The sequence below is a fragment of the Canis aureus genome, chromosome 13 (assembly GCF_053574225.1).
Source record: "Canis aureus isolate CA01 chromosome 13, VMU_Caureus_v.1.0, whole genome shotgun sequence".
Classification (NCBI taxonomy): domain Eukaryota; kingdom Metazoa; phylum Chordata; class Mammalia; order Carnivora; family Canidae; genus Canis; species Canis aureus.
In genome coordinates, this window is record NC_135623.1 from 10266552 (window position 1) to 10293432 (window position 26881).

At 42.9% G+C, this 26881-nt stretch overlaps 1 protein-coding gene across 20 annotated transcripts in view; it reads right to left on the reverse strand.

The window, feature by feature from the left end:
* Positions 1-26881, reverse strand: part of MACF1 (microtubule actin crosslinking factor 1) — a 338748-nt gene that overhangs the window by 267502 nt on the left and 44365 nt on the right. The gene's annotated exons all lie outside the window — the stretch shown is intronic.

Below are 26881 nucleotides of genomic sequence, written 5' to 3' on the forward strand. Positions count from 1 at the left end.
CCTGCCTTCGGCCCAGGGCGTGATTCTGGAGACCCGGGATCGAGTCCCAGGTCAGGCTCCCTGCACGGAGCCTGCTTCTCCCTCTGCCTGTGTCTCTGCCTCTCTCTCTCTCTGCGTGTGTGTGTCTATTATGAATAAATAAATAAAATCTTAAAAAAAAAAAAAAAAAGCTAAATATAGGGGCATCTGCCTGGCAGTCAGTGGAGCACACAACTCTTCATCTCCGGGTTGTGAGTCTGAACCCTAAACTGGATATACAGATTACTTAAAAGTATTAAAATATTTTTTTTAAAAAGTTAAATACACATGCAGTGCACACACACAATTAAGGAAGGGATATACTTTAACAGTACAAAAACTGCCATGCATCTAAAAACTACAGGATTTATCAAAGGTTTAAATAGGTGCCTAGTGCTGTAAAAGATGTTGACAGGCCTCACCCCAGAAACACGCAGATTCCCAGATTCCTTGGCTACAGAGAATCACCCCATTGTGATAGGTTTGCTTAAGGGCCTTGGGAATGGGAGGAGCAGACAATTCTCACTGTGAAGGATGCAATCCTGTGGGTGACTCAAGCCATTTTCCACTATCCAGGCTGCTGTAGAGACAGGCAATTTTACTGACCTCCCCACCACCTGCACACAAAGTCGCACACATGTGCCTTCCTTCTCTCAGTCCTCAAGCTAATTTCCAAACACCCCAGTGTATCATCAGCTAGAAAACCCACAATGTCGGCTCCAGGATGTCAACTCCAAGTCAGCAACAAAACTGTACTCTCATCAAGTCTATAATTCTACCCTAAGGCTGTCAGTCCCAAGTAACAGAAGCCAATCTGCACTTCACTGCAATATGTTTATTTTAAACACAGCACTGGGGTGCCTGGGTGGCTGAGACGGTTAAGCATCTGCCTCCTATGATAGAGTCCCAAGTCCCTGCTTAGCAGGGAGCCTGCTTCTCCCACTCCTGCTCCCTCTGTTTGTGTGCCTTCTCTCACTGTCAAATAAATAAATAAAATATTTTAAATAAGTAAGTAAATAAATAAATAAATAAATAAATAAATAAATAAATAAAAATAAACAAACACAGGACCAGCTCCAGTTCTTCCAGAGGCAGTCACCTACCACAAGCAAGGAGAAGGACATAGTAGTTTGTCAACCAATTTTATCAGGTTAAGCTGGCCTGATGTACTAGCTAAACTCTAGCTCAGTAACAGCAAGAAAAAAGAGAATCTCAACCTCAGACCAATCTGGGGTTCCAGTGCAGAATCTCTATACAGCAATGATTAGGTCATTCATGGTACTGCAGCTTGCTGATCAACACTGATGGATCTCTTAGTACAAGTGGAAAAGGTACTAGGGTTGGGAGGATCAATGAAGCCATTTAAATACCTGGAGTTGCTACAAGTAAAGTTTCAGAATAAAACAATGCAGTGATGAAATGATGACATGTGCAAGCTGCTGACTAAGTGAAAGAGACACTTGGCACCTGTCCCATGGTGCAATTAACTGCATGGTAAAATATCTGAAACAGCTGGTCACTAAGCCTGAAGACACAGCTATCCTCAGAGGTTAAAGGGCCCAGAGCTATCAGAGGGGTATTCAAAGGGTTACAGGTAACTTCAGCAGCTTTTAAAAGTGCAATAAAGTTAAAATTCAACACCCAGAGCTTTAAATTATATATTTTAAGACCAGTAATTCCACTTCTAGAGCTCTATCCTAAAAAGATAATCAGAAACACACAGAAAACTTTATGTATGAGGATAATTATTACCATATCCTAGCAGAAAAAAATTAAAATTGTTGATCAGCAAACTGCAGAAATGTACATGCCCCACAACTGGGAAATGTTAAGTAAATGATCCTTCCATTTGAGGAAATCCCATATAGCTGTTAAGAAATGTTGTAGACAGGAACACCTGGGTGGCTCAGTTGGTTGAGTGTCTGCCTTCAGCTCAGGACATGATCTTGGTCCCGCACTGGGCTCCCTACTTCTCCCTCTCGCCCCCAACTTGTGCTCTCTCTCTCTCTCTCTCTCTCTCAAATAAATGAATAAAATCTTTAAAAAAAGAAGAAGAAATGTTGTAGACAAATGGATAAAGGCATCAAAAATGCTCACAAAATAATAAACAGCGGGAAAGAGAACTACATCATAATAATTAACAAATATATGAAAGCACAAAGTTATATATATAAAGGTATAAAAAGATTAAATGGAAACAATAAGATATGAACACAGTAATATGTGAATTGTAGGATTTTCGTGATTTGGGGGTTTTATTTTTCTATGCTTTCTGCAAGGCTAAAATTATGCATCTATTTAATGGCAGAGGGAAAAAAAATCTAAGTTTTTTTTTCTAAGATTCTTTATTAGCCGCATTGAAGAGAGAAAAAATTCCCCCCAAAAAGGCCAATCTCTGAAGGGTAAGTGTCGGGGTGTAAGGACTTCTCCTGCTTGCCCAGACATGGCAATAAAGGACAGTCTTCCAGGCTGGCCAACTAAGTGGATGTCCAAAATAAAGCTATAAGAAAGATAACAAGAAAGGTGACTTAAAAACACCTCAGCATTAAGAACCCAAACTGGGTGTGCACCTTGTCAGTCATCACTTTGTTCACTTGTTCAATGTTGCCATTGCCCAAAACGTACCAGGAACTCCTCATGTGGAACTGCCTGCAGACTAGCAATACCATCTTCCCAATGTTTTCAAGAGCCATCCATTTTTATTCTTTGAGATTGGATTCAATGTTTCAAAACAGTCTACATTTTAGATAGTATCATTTTCTGACCAAAAATTAAGTAGGACAATAAAATGACTATAGTTTCCCATGGAAGTCATTAAGTCTGTTGGTGAAAAGAAAAACCACAAGGGTTTTATGAATATGCAACAGGCACCAATGTCAGGGTGGCTTTTTTAGAACCCCCTATGGTGACTACTGAAGGACATTTGGACATATACATGAGTTTAGTTAAATTCTTCAAATATTTTTTATGCTTAACATGTGCTGGGCGGTTACAGATGCAAGAAGGAAGTCATAGTTCCCACCTTTAGCAACTGTTAGACTTCCCTTTAACTCTATGCCAGATGTGACTCGTACTATTGCATTTAATCCTCACAACATTTTGTGAGATAAATTGTATTATCATCCCCATTTACAGGTGAGCATATTGAGGCTTACAGAAGTTACAGCAAACTTGCCCAAGAAATAAAGACTAGGAGGAAAAACAAATGTTTAATAATTAACACATAACATATTTAATAATATAACTAGTTAATATCTATAAATATAAGCATGCTCTAAAATAAGTATATTGAAAGTGCTATGGCAACACAGACGAAGAAAAAAGAATTCTATCTCAAAATGCAAAGGAAGAAAAAGAAAGAGAGAGGCAGCAAGGAAAGAAAAGGAAACTATGGGAGAAAGCGAGGTTGGGCTGAGCACTGAAAGGTGAGTGGAAGTTTGGTTTATAAAGAGGACAGGACGCCTGAGGGGTGGTTAAACCTCCGCTTCTTGGTTTCAGCTATGGTCATGATTCTGGGGTCCTGGGATCGAGTTCCCATCCGGTTCAGCGCTCAGCGTGGGGTCTGCTTGTCCCTCTCTCTGTTCCTCCTGTTCTCTAACAAAAAACAATAAATAAAATCCAGAGAGAGAGTGACAGAAAGAAGGACAATGGTATTTCAGGCAAAGGCACCAGGACAGTATATACAAAGGAAGAGAAAGATGAAAGTGTGTGGGTATACTGGTTGTTTTTTTTTTTAAGGTTTTTTAAATTTATTTATTCATAGAGATACACAGAATGAGAGAGAGAGACAGAGAGAGAGAGAGTCAGAGACACAGGCAGAGGGAGAAGTGGGCTCCATGCAGGGAGCCTGACTCAATCCCGGGTCTCCAGGATCACGCCCCGGGCCACAGGTGGCACTAAACCGCTGCTCCACTGGGGCTGCCCGGTATACTGGTTTTTAAAAATCAGTCATTATCTCACAGACTTAACAAAATTTTTTTTAGCAAAGACCAGAGAACCACTTTCTCATCATTCAACTTCAACTACCTCTCTGCCTCCCTAATTAATCCTCAATTACCCATCCACAGCACAGGCCTGGACTCTGCCAAAGAGCAGGACTTGGGCCAATATTTGAACCTGTTATACCCACAGGAGAGGTCCATCTGGGCAGAAATCACTCAAAGACTATGGGTTTTGACAGGCCTGAGAAGTAGAAATTAAAGCCCAGAAGCCTCAGCAATAGGATACACTGTATTCCAATACTGGTATCAGAGCACCAAAGAGTCACAGGAAATTGGGGGCCAGAACTTTAAGGACTTCTACAATGTCTCTGTTCTCCCACGGGGCTCCCTTCAATGCTAGATGGGAAGAATGGCTATAAGCTGAACCATGTCAAGAAAAGCAAAGTAAGCAACTAAACAAAAAGGGGAGCCCAGGACCTCCTTCTATCAGCTCCTCTGGAATCACAAAGGTACAGGTGAAAAGGAAAAGGGAAGTAGTTATTCACTATAATCAGAGGACACAGAGGGTGACACTCAGCCCACAGGACAGTTTGACAAAGGCACTGGTTTGTATCTAACCGTCTGCCTGGCCGCCCAGGGTTGGGGGGCCAATGACAACATTCCAGAAATTAATATAAAGACCAAACCAAAACAGCTACGTGCCCTCTTTCCAGGTACCTCTCCCACCTGAAAAAGATTCAGGTTCTGGAAAAGAAGGAAGATTAAATCAGATGCTTTCTCTGGGTGAATGAACAAGATAGACTGCTGTATCTTACACATTTTATGCTGTAAAAACTATTACACAGTGGATACAAATGAAGATAGGATTTGGAAACAGGACACAGCTCAAAGAGGCTAGTGTAGGGAAAGAAAATAAAAAAGATCTCTTGTCTTCACTTCAAAGCACCATACTCTGCTCTCCCACAGGGAATAAGGTGCTCCAACATGGGCAGTTGTGGGTATTCTCCTACACAGCACATGGTCCCCAGTACAGGACAGCAACACAATATAGCCATCTTGGAAATCCTTAGCAGGACAGATGTTCTCAGACCAGCCAAGCCTTGGGTTTTCCAAAGTAAACTACCTATGTCATGGGAGTATTTAAAGAGCTATATGGATTAATACATGTAAAGTGCTTAGAACAGGACCTTGTTCCCAACTAACATTTGCTGAGTGCTTCCTTTCATTACTATTATCACTAGTGCTATTATCTTCCCTCTCAACCATCATAACTGTCCTACAGTGAGATCAAGTAAGACCAGGAGCCAACCATGTGGATGGGGGACTAGAGCTACAACTCCCCAGCTAGAGTGTGGCTTGACCCAGCTCATCCTGGACTAAAGCAATAATGAGAACTCACCATGATTCAAAGTCTCTGGGAGGGACAGGGGAGAGAAGAGATAGAACTAACATCTGGTGAATTCTGGCAACATTCCAGACACCAAGCAGTATATATATCCTCTTGTTTAATGCCCACAGCAGTAAGTGTAGAACCAAAATAACCCCAGTGTCTGGGGTGGGAAGAGTAGAGTGTGAGCTCCCACTGCAACTGTGGTCTTTTTTCTTCTCTGATTTCAGCCCCACACAGGACACACCCCCGTGAGAGGTGTACCTCGTCTGTTACTGGTTCATTCCTAGCACTGTTACTCACTCCTTCCCAGAAAAGACAGCAAAGGAGGGAGGGAGCGAAAAACTTTATAGGTAGGTTAACAAAATAAATGATTGCCAAGCTGGTTTTACTATAACCCCTTTCAAAAGCAGAAATAACCCTTGCTAGGGTGCAATTTCTAACCGCTATACCCCTGAAAGGATCAATTCAAGACCTATTTGTTCCATTGGCCCCACTGAGGAAGTCAGAAGAGTTAGAAGAAAGTGGGGACCAAGGTGACCTCCCCCCTACTTAGGAAGTGAAAAAGGACTCCTTCCTCCATGCATGTTTTATGGGAGGAAAACAAGAAGTGCCCCTACCAGTCATATCTGCACTTGGTCCTGAAGCACACGTAGCAGAGGACAGGATTATGTGTGGTGTGGTCTCTTGAAAGCCTCAGTAATCTACTTAGGTCACTGCTAAACTTGATTCACTTAGGCCACGGCCATCCTCATGTGGTTTAACTGCTCATCTAAACCCCTGACACAAAGAAGAACCAAAAAGAAAAGTTATATTCTCCAACTCTATAGATAAGTAAATCTGTAGTTTCCATCTACCACCTGCCCATCTTCAGGAAGCTCTGGCCTTTTATCAGAAGGATAGTGCCAAGGATAATAGAGAATAAATCTATACTAAGGAGCTCAGTGTCTAAGGAGAGGCCTGGGCTTCCTACTCTAAACCTCTTCTTCTACTGAAGGAACATGCAAGCTAATTAAGCCTGATAATCCTTCCATGAGTTTTGTAAACAGAGGAGGGAAAGGGCTCCTGCTGCTGGGTGGGCATCATGCCCAGAAATATAGAAGGATCCCTCTAAGACAGGAAATACGGCAAGAAAAGGGGGCTCTTCTTTTTTTTTTTAAATAATAAATTTATTTTTTATTGGTGTTCAATTTGCCAACATACAGAATAACACCCAGTGCTCATCCCGTCAAGTGAAAAGGGGGCTCCTTCTATGGCACAAGGCTACATTCCTGTATCTCCCTTCACCCAGGCCCCAATAAAGCCCAAGAACTGGAAGAGCTGCTGAGAAGCTCCACTGGTTCTGTCCCACATCTCATACCTCTCCCCCTGAGTCTGGATGAAGAAGTCCAGACTCCTTCTGCCCTCTCAAAACTTACTTTGACAGGGAAACAAGTTACTGTGACTCATTCTTGCTAAGACCTGCCTGATGCCCAATGAGCTTACAGAGCCCCAAAAGTAAATGGGAGCCAGGAGTCCTGGGAAAAAAATATATTTATGTGGTGTGAGGGGAGACAAAAGGGAAGAGAAGGTAAAAATTACTAGAACAGTACCCGGAGTTGCATATCCCTTTAGAGCATACAAAGCTCTCCATGTAGACACTCTCTTGAAAACAGTTCTTCAACAGATAATGGAAGAAAGGAAAATATCAACAGATCCTGCAGGATGGGAATCCAAGGAGTACCCCCATTCTCTCCTCCCTGAAGAAACCCACTTACTCTGTTCCTTTCTCTATCTCCCCTACCTCTCTGCCCCTACCCCCCCCCCCCCACCATGGTTGCTCTGGATCCAGAATCCAGACTGCTGATGAAAGAGGGAGGGCTTAGGCACCTTTCTAAGCAGACGGAAATAAAACCACCTATTAATTAGAAAATTAGAAGCAAGATGTCATTCACCTTTCTCCTTAAGAGCCAAAGAGGTCTGCATTTTTATCATCTGTGTTCAGTGAACAGTTAGCCAACAATGTAAAGCAGACACTATTCCCTTTAAATACGATTTTATTAAAAAGTTACCTCCTTTAAAGTCACTGACTTACCCTTTATATGGCTTTCCTGGCCTGTCCACCTGCATTCCTCCTTCCCCCACCCCCCAACCACTCCCGATTCCCTGTTCTCTCCAGGTGGGACTCTGACTCACTGTAGACACAGGCACTGAAAAACCTGGCCCAAGAAAAAGCTACACCTAGGTGAGGCTGCAGCACCCAATGGCAAAAGCCCTCCACCCACACTGCCCCAGGAGTGCCCTGAGCTCTCCTCCACTCAGGAGAGCAGGACACATGTCTTCACTGCCCATTCAAGCAAGAGAACAGACCGCTGTTGAAGCAGCTGAGAGGATCCCCTCCCACTCACTCACAATCACATTTACAATGCTAGCCCTGCTATGTCATTGCCTAAACACACCCAAACATATGGCCGGCTGGGAGTAAGAGGGCTCTTTCCGAGCCCCTCGGCAACTGATGGAAAGTAAAGACCCCACATGACACCAACACAGAAGTGCTGGCGAATTCAGCCAGGGTAAAAGCAGGGAGCCAGAAGCCCCATCATACCTCTAAGGTTGTTGAGTCCCTCCAGGAACTTCTGGTACTTGTAGGCATTCATGCCCCTGCCCAGCTGTGTTGGTTCAGTGGCTAGAAGTAGGCAGCATGGCACAGTGACAGCTGAGAAGTGAGAGCGTTCCAATCGGCTGATCTCCACCACAGCCTTCTAGCCTCCTAGCCCCCAAGAACTGGACTTTGACCACATTTACAAGTGACGTCACCAGAGAAGCCTATTTTCATGACAGACTCTGCGCTCCCTCATTTGTCGCAGCAAGCGGAAATACCTCCCCAGGACAGGACAGCCCCTCCTTTGTGTGAAAATGAGGCAGGAGACCACAACAGGCCCCTGCCTATCATCTGTCACCTCATCTGCCACCTTCTCTCTAGACTCCAGCCCAGGCTCCACTGGGATTACCGCTCCTCTGGTGTAAACTCTAGGGACAGGGGCTTTAATGTTTTTCAAGACACCAGTTAGGGGTTCATCTAACATTTGAGAATGAAACCTTTAAAGGGCCACACTCACCACAAGAATGTCACTACAACGGAAGCTCTTGGGCAAATATCACACAGCAATGGAGCAGGTTTTACAAAATAAAAAACCGAGGCTGCGCTCTGCTTATAGCAGGCCTGTTGACAGAATGGAACACAGCCACACACAGGCGAGACACTGCTGATCAACACAGTCCAAGGCAGAAGCAGAAACTGTGAAGCCCACTCCCTAAGTGCTAAACGCACAATTCTGGGAGGCAGGGCCTTCTCCATAGATAACTAGGGGGAAAATGCAGTTCTGACACCCCCTCATGTTTCCCCCTCCAGGGCACTATTCTACTCAGCTGACTTGTTTCTGGTTTGCTTTATTTTTTTTTTTCAGATTTTATTTATTTATGAAAGACATAGAGAGGCAGAGACACAGGCAGAGGGAGAAGCAGGCTCCATGCAGGGAGCCCGATGTGGGACACTTTCCCAGGACCCCAGGATCATGACCTGAGCCAAAGGCAGACGCTCCACCACTGAGCCACCCAGGCATCTCTTTGGTTTGCTTTAATGATGTTAGAAGGTACTGCAAATTTCCTCCTACTCCATTAGCCTCAAAAAAATGACCCCTGCCCAATAATCATAGGCTCATACAATAAGCTACACAGCTTATATAATAAGAGGAGGAAAAAAAACCTCTGAATTTTCTACAGCATCTCATTGTAAGAAACTCAAAGTGGTCCATCTGCACAGTGCCTGGATGGCTCAAGCAGTTCAGCAGCTGCCTCTTAATTTCTGCTCAGGTCTTGATCTCAGGGTCATGAGATCAAGCCCCACGTGGGCTACATGCTAAATGGGGAGTCTGCTTAAGATTCTCTCCCTCTCCCTATCCCTCTCTCAACTTGCACACACTAACATGTGTGCTCTTTCTCTCTAATAAATAATCCTTTTTTTAAAAAAAGTAAAAATAAAAATAAAAAGTAGTTCATCTGCATCATTATACTTATCTTCTAAAATGTCTTTATAAAGGGTGCCTGGGTGGCTTAGTCAGTTAAGGGTATGTCTTCAGCTTGGGTCATGGTCTCAGGGTCCTGGGACTGAGCCCTGCATTGGGTTCCATGCTTGCCGGGGAGCCTGCTTCTCCCCCTCCCTCTGCTACTCCCCTAAGCCTGTGCTCTCTCCCCCTCACTCTCTCTCTCTCTAATAAATAAAGTATTTTTTAAAATAAATAAAACAAAATATCTTTATAAAGATAATTGTACATTTTATTTTTATTATTTTTTAAAGATTTTATTTATTTATTCATGAAAGACACAGAGAGGCAGAGACACAGGCAGAGGGAGAAGCAGGCTCCATGCAGGGAGCCCGATGTAGGACTTAATCCTGGGACTCCAGGGTCATGCCCTGGGCTGAAGGGAGGCAACCAACCACTGAGCCACCCAGGTGTCTGTACATTTTAAATTGTATATGAGAAAATAAGCTAAGCAATCTGCCTAAGAACTGTACTTTGGTGCTCTGGCTCATCTTATCATAAAAGCCTTGGAATCCTAGAAACCCACAGGCAACCAACCGAATCAGACTCTACAGAACAACTCCTCATAAGAGAGACACCCCTCTCCCAGTCCTGAAGGTTTTCCAAGCAACCTGCCACGCAGGCTGCCATTCAGTGATTCGGGTAGAACTCACAGCATGTCCAACATAATGTTCCACAAAAACTCCTAATTATGCAGGTTGAATGCAAGTAAAGAAACTGTATAAGTAGCACTGTGAAAACAAAGAAAAAAGAGACTGTGCCCACTTGAAAAGATCAGGCTAAGTAATACTAACAGCTGCTAAGATAATAGAGAGGGGAACATTTTTAAATAATAAAAATATCCAACCCAAGGTTTTGTGCCTTCTGATGCTACTAGTCAGTGCTAACAAGGTAGCCAACCACTGTGTGCAGACCTGAGTATTTATAGGAGTCAAGGGGGACACAATACATGTTTCCTTTTTTCAAAAGAACAATTTCATAGGCAAGATTCAATGGTTAAAAGGGACTTCTGCTTGAAGACCATAAGTTAGACAGTGGAAAACAGTAAAAAATAAATAAATAAACAGATTCTATGACCTATTACTGTAAGAATCACTGTATCTTTGATGTCACCTAGGCCAAAAGACCAGGTCCTTGGATTCCTTATCTGTGAAATAAGGCTGTGGACAGAGAAAGGCAAACATTAAACATCAGTTCAGATCATGTGTGTCTGTTTCCTGGCATTATTCCACTTATTATTCCAGGAAGAGAATGAATAATAGAGTACAGTGCAAAGAATTTGCGTTGCAGAGTTGCAGAATCAAAATACCTGGATTCCAGAGTCTATATCAAGATCCAACTTTACCACAAATTAGCTATGTGAGCAGGAGCCCCCAAATTCCTATAAAATGTTAGTTACTCTTTTCTTTTTAGGTACAAACTCCAATGAGAATCTGATGAAAACCAAGGATACTTTCCCTTGGCACATAAATCACCTACATACAAACTTCTGTTTACAAGTGGAGAGGGGTCAATGAACCACAGATCTCTAAGATCCGTTCTGTGTCATGATCTGGAAGCAATTAATAGTGCAATATGAATATAAGAATGTAAAAGAAAGATCAATTAGCCAGGGCAGAGCTGGGTCCTCTTGCTTTAACGCCACCATAACATCCTATTCAGAGACTCCTCCCACCTGAAGGAGCAAAGCAGCCCAGACAACAGGAATCTAACGGCAGGAAAAACTGACTTTTAAAATAGCCACTCGAACTAAGTGCATTTAAAAGACAACACATGCTAGTTTGTCATTTCCTCTGTGTGTTTCACCATTGAAATTGTTTAATGACATTTTATCAGATAAAAATTAAACAAAAACAAGGATGTTTGGAATTACGAAGTGAAGGCTTCGTAAGACTTAAGGCTTTTGGGGAAAGAGTAGGGGAGGACGGCAGTCTCCACTCCAGTTGTATTCTTGCAGACTAGGGACCTTTCGTCAAAATTAGAGCATTTCAAAGCACTTTAGCCCAATACCTCTCTATGCTTTGCGGGGCTGTTCATCTTTCATCTTCATAGGTCCCACATGACGAACGGTGAGGTGAAAGCTCAGGGGGCAGGAGAGATGCTCCCCTATGTTCCAGACAAAGATGAACAATGTGAAAGGCTCAGGATCTGGCAGTCCAATAGGCACCCTCTGGCCAGCTGCTGACAGAGGGAGAAAGCCCTGCTGTCTCCAACAGCCCATACAAAGGCACAGACACCTCCGAGTGATGTGGAACTTGACTGAATGCAGACAGACGAGGAAATGCAGACGACAGGGCATAGATGTAGTCCTTAGGGCTCCCCACTCTATAATGACAGGATGACAGTTAAAAAGGAATACCTGCCCTGCCCCTGAGTGGGTTCCCCTGAGTCACCAGAACCTAGGTGGAATGAAGGCCTGAGTCAGGCCCAGGATATAAACCCTAAAATAGGAGAACAAGTCTGCCAGTTGAGCATTACAATTGAGGAGAAAGTTCTAGGCTGATGAAGAGAGAAAAGATCCAGCGTGGGAGTTCACACAGTCCCCCCAAACCCTACTACAAATCAATAATTTCCATAATTCCTTTGAAGCAATCTTTCCTCGAAAAACAAAGGTCCTGGGGCCCCCAGTGGCTCAGTCAGTTGAGCATCTGCCTTCAGCTCAGGTCAGAGTCTTGGGATTGAGCCCAAAGTCGAGCTCCCAGCTCAGCCGGCTTCTCCTTCTCCCTCAGCCCCCTCTCTCTATATAAATATAATCTTTAAAAAATAAAACAAAAATAAAAGACCTTCTCCCCCAGGCACCCCCATGTCAGGGTGTGGTAAGCTAAACCTAGAGAGCCAGTTTAAGGACTTCACCCATACATACATTTGTTGCAAACTCCACACACACGAGGCACTAACCTAGGTACTAGGAACATAGAACTCAGTCTAACAAGATACAGAACAGGACAAAAAAGGAATCAATCTGTTCAGATTCAGAGAAGGTGAGGGTCATAGGTGGTTCAACTGAAGGCACAGCTGACTTCCAACTGTTCACTCCCTAGACTAGCCCTAACAAGAGGTTTAGGGACATGAAAGGTAACTCTCCTCATATAAATACATCCATTTTCTCTGAGGCCAGTTGCTACTGTTACTCCAAAGCAGCTGCTGACCCAGGAGGACAGTAAAAATGTCTCCAGTGACTTAAGAAGCCAGTAACAAAAGCAGGTGCCAGGTTCATGGTCCTATTCAGGAAACAACAAAGATCACTTTCTCCATTGTCTCCCCCTGGCAGCAGTGTCTGATGGAGAAAGGGGTTGAATTACACCTCGTCCTTCTGGTCTGCTAGAGAGAAAATGAGTTTGCCATCTGAAGAAAAGAGTTGTCCCAAGGGCCAGAGTTGCCTCTGCAGGGCTGAGGAATAGAAGACAAAGCAAGTCAGACTTCATGCTTAGAAGGACAGAACTAAAATGGCAAGACCAAGGGAGGCTTTAAAGGGAACTAAGCGTGGGCCTGGCAGCAAAGGTCCAAGGAGCTGTGCCCACTCTGTGCTCACCCCAGGCTTGGAAAGTTACTTTGTGTGGACCAGATTTATGCTCTGGGGCCTGGCAATAAGCTTTAAAAAGCCTTGTGTTTTAGGCCACGTGCTCTCAAATCAGTTCTCTCTCCTTGATCCTTTTCTTTCTGGCTGTATGGTCCATGGAAAAATGGGTGAAACCTAGGAGTTCTCTCCTCCCTACATTGGTTTTATAATACTTCAAGACCAAACAAGGTGAAAATTGGGAGGGAAGGCAAAAATACCTGCCCTTAAGGTCAATCTGTACCTGCCATGATCTCTGATTCTAGTTCTACCTGAGACTAAAGTTCCCTGCTATGTTTATAACATCATAACCTAAAAGCTTCCCTGGGCATTCTGGGGACCTAAGAAAACGGCCAGAGACCAGAGTCACCTACTACTGGAACAAGGTTATGGACCTCCAGCAGAGAGATGGGAGGGAAGGACATTTATTTCAACAAAAGCACCCTGACACAGCTACAGGCATCCATGTGTAATAGAGATCAACAGCTTCCTCTTGCTCCAGAAGAGCTTCTCTCACTAAACCCATCAGGACTCAAGAGGACGCAGCTGCACCTCCATATCAGCTAAAGGCGCCCACTAAAGAGAACCACATTTAGTTATTCTGACAAACCCAGAGCGGGGAGAGGGAGTGCTTACCAGCTCAATTCACCTGAGCTCCTCCACAGCAACTAAAACAAGTCTCCAAGACAACAGGAGTGGCCTGTGTTGCTTTTGAGCAGAGGAAGGAGGCAAAATAAACATTTTTGAAACTCAAATGCTAGACACTAAAAATAGCATAATGGAATTTTCCTTTGAAGCTTTCTTTTCCTAAAAATGAGGTTACATTACCAAAAACAAAACAAACAAACAAAAACAAAAAAAAACAAAAAAAAAACAGTCCAAGATAGACTGTATAGTGATGACTCCAGGATGGCAAGGTATGAGTTCTAAGAAACTTAGTATCTTAAGTCTGAGATAATATTCAGTGGGACAACATCACGATGCTAAAGAGGTGCTATAAGTACCTAATAGGCAGACAGACCCTCAGTAAGGATGTCAACAACTGTTTAAGGAGTAGTGGGTACATATGTATCTGCTATAGTGTTTTCTAGATTTGTCTACATGCTTGAAATATTCATAATAAGAAAATTAAAGTCATGGATCAAACTACCCAGCAACTGCACACTTATATATGTCCTATATACACATGCAAAATGACAAATACACAACAGGTTTTTGCAGCATTTTATAATAACAAAAGATCATCCATCAGTAGGGAACTGGCTAAATAAATGATAGTATATCCATATAATGGAATAATAAGCAGGAAAAGAAAGAGGTCTTTATGAGCTAAAATGGATTAATCTTCATTTAATATATAGTAAGTAAAACAAAGTAAGGTCAAACAGAGTTTATGTTATCCTCTCTCTCTCTCTCTCTCTCTCCCTCTCTTTTTTTTTTTTTTTTTTTTTTTTACAAAGGAGGGAATAAAAATATATAGAATTTAGGTTCCAGGGGTGCCTGGATGGCTCAGTGGGTTAAGCATCTGCCTTCGGCTCGGGTGACCATCCCAGACTCCCACATCAGGCTCCCTGCTCAGTGAGGAGTCTACTCCTCTCCCTGTTCATGCTTGCGCTCTCTCTCTTGCTCTCTTTCTCAAATAAATAAATTAAATTTTTAAAAAAAATTAGGTTCCAGAAAGTCAAGGATTTTTATCTGCTTTCTTCACTATTCATCCCCAGAGCCTAGCTTAGTACCTGGCACGTAGTGCATGCTCAACAGTTATTTGTTGAATAAATAAGTGTGCGTATCATCTCTGAAAGGTACAAAAAACTGATAATATTCATTGTCTTCAAGGAGGTGGAAAGGTTGGCTGGAGTGGAAGAAAGAGTTTACTGTACATCTTTTCGCACCTTTTTAAATAGTCCATTATATGAACAACCTAGTCAAAAAGTAAATGAAAAGCCTATAAGCCAAGAACCAGAGATTCTAAGTCCTAATGCCAGCACTGCCACTGACCACATACCTCCTCACTAAATCATTCATACATCCAACAAGCCTGCCCTGTGCCAAATTTGTATAGCAGCAAGGATGGAGGTGAGGAGCTCAGAGCCTCTCCTCTCAACAGTGAGATGAGCCAAGTGTACCAACATGCAATACAGTGCAGCCGACGCTGGTAAAGGTGCACAGAAGCAAAGCAGCACATGGAAGCCTTGGGAAGGCTTTCCAAAGGAGGTGCTACTGCGCCTTCGGGGCCAGAAAGAACTGGATTGATGGGGGTAGGAGTGCTGTGGAGGGAAAAAGCAAAGTAGAAAACACAAGAGAACACAATGCAGTAAAGGAACTTAAAATAGTTTGACATGGCTACAGTGTAGGGTACTCTGTTCCCTGGAAGAATGATGGCAGGACATGAAAGCTTGGCATGCCATGCTAAAGAAACCATATTTCACTCTGAAGACAATGAAGTCTTTGGAAGTCACTGAAAGCATTTATGCTTAGGGGTGACTTTTTTATAATTAGATTTTAATTTCAGAAAGTGTATTCTAGCAGCTGTGCAAGGAAGGGGAGCAAGACAGAATGGAGGGGAACCAGTTAGAACACTATCCCAGTTATATACTGAGAAATAATAGAATCATAACAAAAAAGTAGCATTGGGGATGCAAAGAAAGGAAGGAATGTGTAATCCGCAGTCGAATTATACAGCATTTGAGCACTGCCATATTTGAGGTAGGGTGGATGTAAGCTGATGGACCAAATGAGAGAAGATTCTCAAATGATTCCCCAAGTATCTCACTCAATGTGACTGGGTAGAAGACAGGAGAGAAAGAAGCAGGCTTGCCAGGGTGAAGATGAAGGGTTCAGTGTGGAACGAGCTGAGTAAAAGGTGCCTGCAAGGTATGTAAAAGAAATCCTCCAATACCCAGAGATCAATGGACGCAGCTCAGGAGAGAGCTCTGACCCAGCAGTTGAATCTAAGGGTATGAATAAGATCACTCAAGAAAATGATATACAGGGACAAAGACAAAACCCTAGAAAGCACCTTTATTTAAAAGAAGATAAATCTGTAAATGAAGGAGGAAATCAGGAGAGGATATGGTCACAGTAAGTTTGGGAAGGAGAACCTTTCAAGGAGGACGGAGTGTTTCATAGTCAAATACATGAGAAGGTCACAGGAGATCAGGGCTGGAAAATTCCCATTGGATTTGGCAATTAGGAGGTGATTAATGACCTTGGCAACTGCAATTTTGGGAGACCGGAGGGGGTTGGAAGCTAGTGGGCAAGGATATATACCACACTTAAGAATCTTGGAGGAAACAAAGAACATGGCTGTGAAAGGGGAAACATTTCACACCTCTTGTTTTCCACTTCACTTCCCATATCTGCCTATTTAAGAAAAATAAGTAGGAAAATGCACATAAAATAGTGTTAGCACTTTATTAGGTGTTAGGTAGAGAACAATAATCCAATTCATTAATAATATATTAAAGTGGGTTCTATTTACTCCGTAAATCACCAACTATTTTTGGATACTTATGTGCCAGCAATAATGTGGAAGATAAAATGGAGTATATGACACAGTCCTCAACATCGAGGAGCTTCCAATCTTTTGGAAGAAAATAATGCACATGTACAAATGGGAGGTTAAAATACAATATAAAAGATACAGGGGGAAAAAAATGACCATTAGCATTTAAGAAATGAGGAACTAATTTCCAGTGTGGGTGATCAAAGGTTTCCTGGAGGACTCTGAGGTGGGTCGCAAACAATGGGTAAGATTCCACAAGACAGACACAATGAGGGGAGGCCCTCCAGGAAGACAGTCTTGTCTGGCTTAGATCTGAGGAGGCAGCTGGAAGAGGATGCTGGAAAGGTTATTATGGAGGGGTTTAAGTAGCAGAATGAGATGACTGAGCCCTGCCTCTCCTGACTGCTGTTGTGCCATGCCAATTGCCTGCGGGCCATTTCCATCTGAGCATGCCACAACAGCTAGAACCCAAGTTATTAAAAAGGAATCCACAGCTTCCTTCCCCAAATTGATACCTCCTTTTAATTTCCCACTTCAGGTAATGGCACCCTTTACCTAGCTGGCCCACTATCAAGTCCTTATCAGTTCTCCCCGTCCCCCACCCCCCATCATCTCCTTTACGCAACAGTCACTTCTCCCACCTAATCCTAGTAATATCACACCAGAATTGCTAAAATGGCCTCCAAAGAAGGGATTTCTCACCCAATCCATGTTGCATATGGTGCAAAATCAGTCTTCCTAAAACACAGCCTTAATTAAATAATTCTAATACGTAAAACCTTCAATAACAACAACAAAAAAAACAACCACAGGGGAAAAAATCTCAAGGAAGTGTAAAAACTCAACTACATGGTACAACTTCTTCGGAGGGCAATGCGCATGCAATGCAATATTGACAACAGTATAAATTATCATATGGGTACGTATTTCTTTTTTTTTTTTTTTAAGATATATTTATTTATTTATGATAGACATAGAGAGAGAGAGAGAGGCAGAGACACTGGAGGAGGGAGAAGCAGGCTCCGTGCAGGAGCCTGACGTGGGACTCGATCCTAGGTCTCCAGGATCAGGCCCTGGGCTGCAGGCGGCGCTAAACCGCTGCGCCACCGGGGCTGCCCTGGGTACGTATTTCTTGACACTGACTTTTACCATAAACAAAACAAGTAATAGTATAATTTTGCAAAATATATATTTACATGTATATATATTCATAGAAGAAATATCTGAAAGAAAATACAGCAAAATGTTTATAGTGGTTATCCAAGTGATGAGATTTTAGGTGACTTCAACTTTTTTTTAAGATTTTATTTTTAAGGGGAGCCTGGAGGGCTCAGTCAGTTAGTTGGCCATTTGCCTTCAGCTCAGGTCATGATCCCAGTGTCTGAGGATCAAGTCCCACATCAGGCTTCCTGCTCAGTGAGGATCTGCTTCTCCCTCTCCCTCTGTTCATGCTCTCTCTCTCTCTCTGATAAACCTTTTTTTTAAAATTATTTTTAATTAATCTCTACACCCAACAAGGGACTCAAATTTACAACCCTGAGATTGTAAATTGTAGATTTTGAGATTGTAGAGTCCCATGCTCTACCGACTGACCAGCCAAGCACCCCTAGGTGACTCTAGTTTTACAGTTTTCATTATTTTATAATTCCACATAGTAAACACATATACTTTGTGAAATAAAAAGAGGACAGGAGATCCTACCACAACTAATACCCACCAGCATCTTTGCTCTTTCAGACTTCCAAAATGTGGAGACAGCAGACTCTGTATACATGACTCAACAACTCGATCAAGCGCATGGCACCAAAGAAACAAAGATGAAAAAGGTATAGTCTGCCCTCATTAAACTCAGGGTGTAAAGGAGCCAGACGATTCAACAGATAACTATAAAGTAAGATAAGTACTATTACAAAGGGATGTATAAAGTACCATGAGAACTCAGATGAGGTGATAAATTCCATTTTTCCTGGTTGGGGCAAGGGGAAATAATCTGGAACATCACCAACAGCTAGTTAGTTTTGAGCTGCCATGAAAGATTGCTTTACAATAGGAAAGGACGTTGTGAGCAGATGGAGTAAAAAGAACATCCAAAGTATAGGAAAGTGCATAAATAAGGGATAAAACTGAGAATCAAATCCATTCTAAGAGATCTGAACTTCACCCTCTGAAGGAATAGAAAGCAGTGAGCATTGGAATTTTCAACAAGAGATATAATGTAAAACTCAACCATGTGGTACAACTTCCATGGAGAGTACTTTTGTAAAATGTATCGAAAAAAATTTTTAGGTGTTCAATGACTATGGACCCTGCAAAAGTCAATGGCAGTAAGCCAACGATCATGAGGATCTAAAACAGGGCAGTGGGTCCTGCCAGGATGGATGGATGAGAAAGGATGGATGTTGAGATGTTTCTGAACTAGAACAAACAGAACTTAGTGTCCAATCAGATATGGAGAATGAAGACAATAAAAAACAAATCCAAAGTTCCTAGCTTGGGCAAATAGGCAGAGAGTGATACTGGTATTGGGGATGGGGGACACTAGAAGAAAAATGGGTTTGGCTGGTCAGGGGAAGAAGGGGGATGATGATGAGCTTGGTTTCAGATATATTATATAGAATTTCTGCAAACTCTGAAGTAGAAAAGGACCATAGCTACTTGGAAATACAAGGTTGGAATCCAGGGAAAAGTCCTTAGAGATTCTGCTGTGAGAGTCATCACCATACACATAGACAACATTCATAAATGAAATCACCAAAGTAGGTAAACTCATCCAGGAAGAGGGCAGAGTGGGAGGGAAAAGAGATCCAAAGAGGGTCAAATGCTGTGACAAGGTCAAAGAGCATGAGAAATGAAGGAGATTCGGGAACTTTGCAAGTAGGTTACTACAAGTGATGGCAGCTTCACTTGGGATGGTGGTCACCACAGCCAGGCTACAGGGGTCAAGATGACTAGTGGTTTAAAAGGGGGAGAGGGGGCAGAAAAAGACGACAAAGAAGAGACCAGCTTAAAAGAATTTCTGTCCTAGGATGGAGGAAATCTAAACATATTTATAAAGAGTCACTAAAAAAAAAAAGTCACTAGGTGGAGAGAGACTGGGAATACAAACCATGTGCATGCCCAGAGACCTGCCTCTGACCCAGGTTGTACACGGTGAGGACAGGAAGATCACAGGTGCGCTGAGAGGCAGAGCCATGGTGGGTGCAAGGCTGCAGGACTTATTGAGAGTTATCAGGTAGGGGTGGAGCAGCAAGTCTGAGGAGATGGGAAAGTTTGGGATAGCTGCTATAGGGGCAATGAGCAGGAGTCAGCCAGGAGAGAAGAGAAAGGCTTCAAGGCCGGGCACAGAGTCAAACTGCGGCTGGAGCATATAAATCTGTAAAGGCTCAGTCAGCACAATGCTATGCAGCAGAACTCGGTAGCTCAATGGAGAAAATGAACCTGGGTCCAGCTTTGGGGAATGGAAAGTAAGGTGTGGCAGCCAGAGACTTGGAATGCCAGGACAGGTGTTGTCATATAGGATAGAGGTGGGGAAGGAATGACACCATTCAGAGGCTGAGAGACCAGGTTTCAGGGGCATAAAGGAACAGAAGCTGAAGATGTGAGCTTGTGACCAGACTCTGGGACTTCTAGGAGGAGGGGAGCAATTTCAGGTCACCTCAAATCCTCTTCCCCTAGACATTTAGCCATTCACACAATCCACATTGATGCCATGCTGACTTCCGACCCATGCTCTGAGATGTAACCCAGATCTTCAGACAGGCTTTCATCTCAAAGGCTATCAGGCAGAGTTCCAACAAGAGAATAGCAGGACTGAGTCCTCCTAAACTTCTTCTTTCCTGTACTTGAAGATCTGATCTGGATCTCTGGGTGCATTATCAATAACTTCTTTCTATTGACTGGGAGATTATGGAAGTTGTCACGTGTGTGGAGTTGCTAAAAATAAAAGTTGAAGAAACTGCCTAATTGCTGACTTAGTAAATTCCCGAGGGTCCTGGAGCCAGCAGATATAGGACAGGAGTCACAGCCCTTCTCAGGGCACCAGATCCTTCCAGTGCTAAAGGATAACAGGCGTAAGCATATTCAACAGAGAGGCAGGACTGACTGGGCTTTGCTAAACAAGGTAGGTGACATCTAGGACTGAAGTGGGAAAGAGTTCACACCGTCTCACTGTAAAGCCTGAATCTAACCCTTGTCTCACAGGACAGGAAAACCTACACAAGCTACTCACTCCTTTCCTAAACGTCTAGGCTCCCATGCAGGCTCTTAGCCCAGCCTAGAAAAAAGACTCGAATCCTCTCAAAGGGTGAGCCAGGACATTGCCACCAAAAAGGCTGCTGGCTTACAACGCTGATTCACTCTAAGAGCCCCAGCTTCCTTCCAAACCTTCTCCTCTCACCCAAAGACAAAGGGGTCAATGATCACAGAAGGTGATTTCTTATATTAAAGCTCACTGATGGATGGATTGAGATTTCGAGGGTGGCTATCTGGATAAGCATCTGGAATTTGGCCCCCATATCAGCCTGGCTGGTCCGTTCCATTTGTACTGAGATGGACCCTGCTGTGTGAGACAAAAAAAGTAACTGCAAATGTTTGTTTAATGCAGCTCTGGTTCACCTTCACTTGGGTCACCGCCTTCTTTTGCTCACAGACACTTAATTGTCTCTGAAAAGTAGGTCAGCGCCTTGTGGAACAAGCTGGAGGGGGGGCTAAGACCCAGCCTATCACTCCAACAGGCCTGGAGAGGCCCAAGCTGTGTCTCGGAGACCAAGAGCAGTCAACAGTGCATCACGCGGAGAGCGCTCCAGGTGTTCCGGGCAGCAACCTGCCTCCTGCCATTCCTACGTGGTGATTCAGCAGGCTGGGAGAGCAGAAGATGCCCGAGACATGGGGCTGAGGTTCATGTGAGTCCAAGAAATACTTGTCCCACTCCAATGGCTAATGAGGTGTCCCTAATCGTCCCTGAATGGAGGGAGCAAGAGGTGAACAATCAGAATGCTAAACTCTTCCCCACCGTCCATATGGTCCCTTCTGTAGAATGCCAAGCATTGCTCAACCATAAATGGAGCTATCTGAACTTCTCCCCACTCCTTTACCAAATATTTTCTTCAGGACACCCAAAAATAAACACTGTTCCTTGCCCATGAGCTAGAGGTACATTCTTAGCACTGTACGCTGACCTTTGAACGTGGCTGATGATGAAGATGAGGTTAAAGTTTTTTTAACAGGACACATCATGTTCCTGGGTCCAAATACTCCATCCAGCCAGAATTCTAAGGCGGGAGAGACATCCCCCTCAAAGCTCTAACTGGCTAGCTTACTAAATATAGGATACTGCTTCAAAGTCAAAAAGAAGGGGCCCAGGGAAATGAGGCGACAAAGGGCTGGTAGTTTGGGAAATAGCTACCAGAGGGTTAGCTGTCCAGCTGGCTCTGGAATCTGAAAACTTCCAAACCTAACAACTGCCTTTCTCAGCAAGAATCAAAAGTATGTGAATCAGCTGTGGAGGATCAAGGCTGCATAGCCCAGCTTCAGAAGTCAGTAGCAAACCACTTCCTTAGCCATTGTTCCCCACAAAGAGCAAACTGCCAGGAAAGTCACCATCAACCCAGCTACCAGTGCTATGAAAGAGGAATGAGAAAAGGAGTTGGGTTATCTCTGGCAAACATAGTGCCAGCATCTCTCACTTGTCCCCCATCCCCTTCTCTTCCCCCTCTTTCTCTCTTCTTCTTTCCTGCTTCCTTTTTCTCTCTCAATTCCTTCAATTCTCTGGTTTTAAAACCAAAACCACTGATAACCCCGATCTTTACAAATTTTGATTACAGAACTTTCTATTATCTCATCTCATGTACCTCTCCTCCTCCTGACCCCTCACTGCTTCTCCCACCCCCAACATACACATACTTCATCTCTAAAGGACTTTAGGGTCAGAACCACATGAACTAGGCAGCCCCGGTGGCCCAGTGGTTTAGCGTCTGCCTTCAGCCCAGAGTGTGATCCTGGAAACCCAGGATCAAGTCCCACGTAAGGCTCCCTGCATGGAGCCTGCTTCTCCCTCTGCCTGTGTCTCTGCCTCTCTCTGTGTGTGTTTGTCATGAATAAATAAATAAATAAAATCATTAAAAAAAAAAAAAAGGAACCACATGAACTAATAATCTAATCTCACACTATTTTTTATTTATTCAATTTGAGTCTAGTCTTTGTAACTAGACTGTAAACTCTTACTACTATTACTGTAGTTAACACTGCATATTTAGTGTGAGCCAATAACCATCATGTATCATTTCATTCAATCTCCGAAGAATTCTATGATGTAGGTGCTAACAATATGATCACTTTCTAGATGAGGACTGAAGCACAGAAAGGCTTAAGAACTTGCCCAGGCTCACAGTAAATGGCAGGGCTGAGATTCAAACCCTAGTAGCTTAGCTCCAGAGTCCATGCTCTTAACTCATACTCTATGCAAGTAGTCCCAGACCAGCAGCAGCAGCAGCAGCATCTCCTGGGAACATGTTAGAAATTCTCAAGCCTCGCCCCAGACTTACTGAAATCAGAAACTGGGGGTGGGGCCCAGCAGTCTGTTTGAACAAGCCCTCCAGGTGATTCTGATGGAACCACTGCTCTACACTACATTCACAAACTATGCTGCTTCTGCTTTTTTCTAGTTGTGCCACACCTGAGACAGAAAGGAGTTCATAAGGAACATAATAGTGTAAAAATATTCTTAACAACTGATAATGGCATAACAATTAGGAGTGCAGGGGGATTCTGGGGCCCGAACACCTGTCACCATGAAACCCAACTCTCTGCTTCTTAACTGTATGGCCTTGGGCAGTCACTTAGCTCTCCTGTCGCTCAGTTTCATCGAGTATAAAATGCAAATGAAACAGTACCTATCTCATGTAGTTGTTCAGAGAATTAACTGAGTTAATATCATGCAAAATATTTATAAAAGTATCTGGCACTTAGTAAATGTCATATAAGTGCTTATACTAAGGTCTTTGATCCATTTTACAATTAAATCCTACAAATATGTATTACGCATCTGTGCTACATAAATGTATTCACTTACATCTCCCTGACTTATCATCAGCCTTTCAAATGTTTACTGATGGCTTATTATACGCAATACTCTGTGCTATGGGATATAAGGGTCACAGAGAACAAGAACAGCACAAAGTAGTGCGCCAGATAAATAACTGTAACACACAGAAGCAAGAGATAAGAATCATAAGATAGCATTGTTTGGTAGAAAGAACATGGGGTTTGAGGTCATAAGATTTATATTCAGTTCCAGCTGTGTGTGACCCCAGGTAAGTCACTTAGCCTCCTTGAGCCTCAGTTTCCTCAGCTGTAAAGCAGAAGGCAAAAACTGTACACGAAGCTCAAAAGAGCTAATATGCATGAATAGCATTTTGTAAAAGGTCGTAGGAATGTCAGTTGTCAGTTGTGATTACTATTCCTTTTAAGTGAATTTCTTTCAATAATATTATGTAAGGTCAGAAAGATGATAGGACTTCTACCTGAAGGGATTAGGAAAATGTTGCACCAAAACCAGTGATGCTTGAGATGGATGTGGAAGGACAAATAAGATGTAGAACTGAAAATAAAATCCAGGCAGAGGAAACAGCCTAAGCAAAGGCACAGAAACAGGAAAACACAGGGCACATATAGGAAGGGCACTAGTTCATTTTGCTGTAACGTAAAGAATAATGAGTGAGAACATTTAAAAAGTAGGTAAAGAATAAACAAAGGCAGGGAAAATCTGTTCATTTGTTCCCCCTATAAACATCTTTGGTAATTCCAGTAGCAGTAATGATAGAACAATTGGTTAAAATTAGTTTTAGGATTTATCTGTGAGTCTAAAGTATTCAGCACGCCCTCCTCCATTTTCATGGGTTAAGAGCCAACTATATCATATGTATGGAAAACGGAATACCTATAATTATGCAGTTTGTGCACAGGCCAATTTGAAAATGATACTGTTATTCCTCATCAAAGTTGCTCACAGGGAATTCGGGAGAGGGATCGCTCACAACTAATTGTTTTGGCCTTTAGAACCTTTTGACAATATTATTCAAATAAGAGAAAGCTATGTTCGTTTAACATCAGCTACAAAATGCAAGTGGAAAGGGTTCAAACCTCTTAGGCATTTTTCAAGTGTTTGTTGGTACCTCTAGGCACACACAATATGAAGTACGTTCGTTTTTTTTTCTTTGTTATCACTCTTTGTTTTTGTACAAGAAACTATTTGAATAAGATCCTTGAGTGACGGCTAACACATAGAGTAGTAAGAATGTGCCGACAACAGAAATTGAAGCTTCTAATAGATTGTTTCAGACAAATTTTTAAAGCTTTTTATGTTGATATTGTTAAATGAAATAATGTTTAATCTGGTAATTTCTGCTTGCCAAAGAGCACCTGAAAGTAAGAAAATAAATTTAACAAAAAATTTTTTTTAAGATTTTATTTATTAATGAGAGATACAAAGAGAGAGGCAGAGACACAGGCAGAGGGAGAAGCAGGCTCCATGCAGGGAGCCCGATGTGGGACTCGATCCCAGGTTTCCAGGATCACACCCTGGGCTGAAGGCGGACGCCAAACCACTGAGCCACCCGGGCGTCCCAAATTTAACAAATTTGAAGAAAGTCCATTTTTAGTCGACAGAGCAAACAGAACTTGTTGAATATGCCAAATATTTTTATGTTTAAAATCCAACTGTCAGTTTTGCATAAAGAAAACTGCATAAGGAAAAAAAAAAGAAAACTGCATAAGGGAAAAACATTAACTTTCCAAGAAACATGTTAAAGCTCAAAAATCAAACTGAAAAAAAAAAGAGGAGAAAAAAAAGAAAAAGAGAAAAAAAATAAAAAATAAATAAAAAATAAAATAAAATAAATCAAACTGAAGAGTCTTGGGCATGTCTACTCCACTGTCATACAAGTGCCCCCTACTGTCCTTTGTATTTAACCTATGTTTCTCTAAAACAGATTATTTTTGTATTTCATTTTTAGATCCTCTCCTGTAGTGGCCTTCACAAAGCACAAATGTAATTCCTTAGTCATGTATGTTTATACAACCATACTGAATAACACTAAATGTAATCTTTATTAACTTAATATAGAATTAATATATTATGTGGACAACATAAAATCACCCTGAATAGCTTTTGAAAGATAACTGGTCTCTAGGCATTGGAGGTTGGAAAGAGGAAATATGAAGGTAGGCCAACTTTGGAGGGGGGTGTTTCCCTGTATCCATGATACAGCCGAGCAAAAAACCCCAATGACACTCCAGTCCTCTTACACATAGAGAGAGAGGACTGGAGACAAATCATTACGAACCACACGTTACCCCTATAAGCAAACAGAAGAGTACACATTATAGCTATCCAGGAGTTTAGAGGGGGCTGTCTCTCCCTCTCAACCTCAACCTCCATCCCCTGCGTTCAGCATAAGCACAGAATACAGAAGCCTGGGCTCTTGGACTTGTAGAGGTCTAACCCAGGCCTGGTATGGCGCAAACACTCTTCAGAATTTTGTTAGAAACCTCAAGTGCCTGTCCAAACTATCAAGACCTTCCTGCTATGGTTTTTTATGCCTCGATCCCCTAGAAAATCTCTCCCATCATCCTGGGAACTCCCTGTTGCCAATGTGTATATTCTGGTGGTGGGCTGGGTTGAGGGGAAGCCAGAGGAGAACATGTAGCTTCTATGTTGTATCAACTGTCAAGAACAGTATGTGTGTGGATAGTCATGTGCATATATACCTGTGTACCCACACACATGTGTGTATATCCTGTAACCTGCACCCTGGCAAGCCAGGCTGGATACAGCTAGTCGTTCATTGAGCTCATCACACCCATGGTACAGCAATTCCTCTCAGCCCCTGACCTGTGTAAGACAAACTAAGAGTCTCGGGTGCCTGGCTGGCTCAGTGGGTAGAACATGTGACTCCTGGGCAGCCCCGGTGGCTTAGTGGTTTAGCGCCGCCTTCAGCCCAGGGCATGATCCTGGAGACCCAGGATCAAGTCCCACATCAGGCTCCCTGCATGGAGCCTGCTTCTCCCTCTGCCTGAGTCTCTGCCTCTCTCTCTCTGTCTCTAATAAATAAATAAAAATCTTTAAAAAAAAAAAAAAAAAAAAGAACGTGACTCTTGATCTTGGGGTTGTAAGTTCAAGCCCCAAGTTGGGTATAGAGATTACTTAAAAAGAAAATCTTGGGGATCCCTGGGTGGCGCAGCGGTTTAGCGCCTGCCTTTGGCCCAGGGCGCGACCCTGGAGACCCGGAATCGAATCCCACGTCGGGCTCCTGGTGCATGGAGCCTGCTTCTCCCTCTGCCTGTGTCTCTGCCTCTCTCTCTCTCTGTCTCTGTGTGTGACTATCATAAATAAAT